The following is a 3,538-nucleotide window of genomic DNA, read 5'->3' as shown; positions in this document are numbered from 1 at the left end:
CACAATTTATTTGCAATTAAACAATTAAAAATCAATTAAAAATGCATTAAATTAAATTATGGTAGGTCAAAATCCTAAAACCTCATCCAAACACCAAATAAATGGCCATGAGATTTATCATAGGTCAAACAAGCTCAAAGGACATTGGAGAAATTTTTTTAATATTTTTGGAAATTTAAAAGTATTTTTAAATAATTAAAATATATGCACAAAAACAATTAAATCATGAAAAATATTAATATTGATCCAAAAAATAATTTTAATTCTGAAAATGAGAGAGGAATTTATTTCAATTTTTTGGTGAAAGTCCCATATTTTTTGGTTCAATATTAAAATTAATATGAATTAATGAAAATAAAGCAATTAAACTAAAAATCAGAAAATGCAAAAATACGTGGACCACTTGATCTCCTTCATTAATTGAGGTGGCAGATCAAGTGGCTTATAGCGTGCATTCCATGGTGGACTAGAGTCAATGCGCTGCACAAGTGGTAATTGAAACCAACATTCAGGATTAGAACAAAATAGATGGATCCTATGGTCTGAGACATGCCAACGCATCGCCGGAGCCAGAGCTCTGGTCTTCTTCTCCGATGGACCTCACCGGACCGGTCCACCCTCAACCATCACCAAAATGAAAAAAAGGAGGACATGAATTTAAAGTAAAAATGCCCAAGAGCTCGATTCTGGCCTCAATTTTACCTAACTCCAAGTATATTGAAAGATACAGAGAGGTGAATTTTGAGGATCATTACCTGAGTTGCTTCGATTTGACCTCTAAGCAACTCAATCTTGTTGCCTACATTGGTAGGACTTAAGCCAACTAAAAATCAACAAGAACTATGGAGAATTGAGTAAGAATCAAAGAGATGAGAAATTCAAAAATTCACCTTCACTGCAGGTTCAGTTGGACACGATCTTGCTCTCAATTGTGCTTAGCCTTGCTATGGATGCTTGATGGAGTGGAAATGGATCAAGAAAGAAGTAGGGCTCTTGGAGATTTGAATCTCAAAACAATGGAGATTCAAACTCGATTTTCAATGAAAATCCTCAAGGTTATCCTTTGAATGATAGGGTTTAGGGTTGGAGATTCAAAATTGGCGTGCAAGGGTCCTTAATTCAGAGTGAAACAGCTTCTATTTATAGCAAAGGAATTATTATTTGCACACTTGTTTCAAGCTTTTCAAAAATAGTAAAATTCCTTGCACGGATGCATGGGAGTGGGATAGGCCCATGTAATAATGCATTCAGGTCCAAAATCATGTGCAAGCAATGTTGAAGTCATGTTAACAAGTCATGCATTTGTGTATGGAAAGTGGAAGTTCAAATATGCCAAATGGTCATCCAACTTTAAGCCATGCGTAAGTCACACATACTTTGTCCAAATGGGATGAACTTGGACTTTTTGGAAATATTAGATCAAGAGGAACAACTATCATGTTAAACACTTTTTCAGTTAAAGCTTGGATCATGATGAATTATGAGGTGGAAGTTTGGAAAATCAAACATATCAAAAAATAATTCTAAGTACCAACCATATATTCACTTCTTCCACCTTGAGTAACTTTTTCTATGGGCTTCAAATGAGAAAAGTTCTTTCATAAAAGTGTAGCTCTCTAAAAGTAATTCAAATGGGTCACAAATTTGACCTCATTTGGATTTAGCATGAAGGAGTTATGAATTTTAGGAGTTGAGGAAAATCACTTGTTCAATGGTATTGGCCCAAAATGACCTATAATGTCCCCTCATATCACATCGATTTAAAAGTTTAAGTAGATATCTTGAATTTAATTTTGCAACTTGAATAGATTTCATATCATAAAAATATAGAAAGTTATGGTCTTGGGAAGTTGACTTCCAAATTAGGGTTTAGACAATATGACCTATAATCTTTCACCATAAAAATGACTTTCCAAGCAAAACTAGCTCTTGACCTCAACATGAATGTTGATTGGAATGTCATTTAGAGTAACATTTCTCTTGGAATCATTTTCATCTGACAAAAGTTGTAGGAGATAGGGTCTAGGGAACCCCAATTTTGAGCAGTTGAATTCCTCTTGTCAACCACCACGAACCAATTTGCTAGCTTGATATTCTCTTGACTTTTGGGACTCATGAAGGGTAATGTATGCATAAGATGATGAAATTTGAAGTATCCCTTGAAATATTTGATTAATTTGTGAAGAAGCCTGTTGAAGAAGTCACATAAGATACCTAGATGAATTAGGGTTTCCAAGGCAAATCAACTCCAAACTCTTGATCATTTCTTGATAAAAATAACATATGAAGATCATGGGTATTCATATATGATGCTTAGAACCATAAAAAACCACTTCTGGATTGAGCTCCTTGCAATGAGGGTCTTAAACCCTAGATGTGAACTTAGTAGAGCATAGGTGAGCATGTGCACTACCTACAAAAGATTTAAACTATACAATGACATATATTTGGTATTTTGGTTAATGAAGTATGATACAATCAAATGGTGATTGGTGATCTCTCCCAATGCAAACCCAATTAATAAGGGGTAAGGAGGATGCCAAGGTGTGACCCCAATGCTAATGCATATGATGAGAAGAGCATGAGGGATCCTAGGGTCAAAATTGGGGTCTTACACCGTGCTTATTTCCCAGAATAAGAAGAAGAGTAGGTAATGTTGTTCATTTTGATGTATATGAGGAGATCAGTTTTGTACCCCTCATCTTTTTGAATAATAATATGCCTTTTCCTTTTCTTGTTATATCTAATAATTTTAATCTCTTTCGTCCATATCATTTGAGCCACTAAGAAGAATGAATTTAAAGAGTTTTTCAACCATTCTAACAAATATTGGGTTGCGGTTTAAGAAACAATTTGAGAGTTCAAAAAAAAAGTTTAATCACAAAACTGTAAAATAAACCATTAAAGGAAAAACAAAATATAGTTTAATTTTACCCAAAGACGTTGATTCCTAAAGGTAACACAACCATTTTTGTTAAGAGAAGAAACACTTATGGCAGAAGCCATATTCCTTTTCTTAAATAACAAAGATTTGTTAGATCCATTAATAAGACAAAAAGATCATAAAACAAAAAAATTCTCATAAGAATTATGACTTAGGACCTTCTGAACCAGAAGATCGTTTCACATAGTGAATTAACTGGTTTAGAGTCAGATTATAGAGAATCATATGTAAACCTGAAAGAAAAGATACACTAGATAAAATGAAAGTTAATGATAGTCGGGAGAGATACACAGTATTCAAAAACACGTACATCATTATCCACCACTTATTATCCAACAACTGATAGATTAAGTGTTAGAAAACCTTTCAGATTCATGATACATGAATGGAAAAATGTCATACATCAATTAACCATTTATATGCTATTAGATATAACAAATCAAATTCTGAGAATCAGAGCTTGAGTTGTTGAGATGCTACTATTCATCAAAAGCTAGTTCAGAGCTTCTGACCACAGTAGCTTTTGATCATCATCGAATTTTGATTCTCCATTTAGAATCAAGCATTATTCTTTAGTAAAGTGCATGCTCAGAT

Source organism: Lathyrus oleraceus, chromosome 6 (genome assembly GCF_024323335.1).
Source record: "Lathyrus oleraceus cultivar Zhongwan6 chromosome 6, CAAS_Psat_ZW6_1.0, whole genome shotgun sequence".
Lineage (NCBI taxonomy): Eukaryota > Viridiplantae > Streptophyta > Magnoliopsida > Fabales > Fabaceae > Lathyrus > Lathyrus oleraceus.
Note: the sequence above shows the minus strand (reverse complement) of the source record.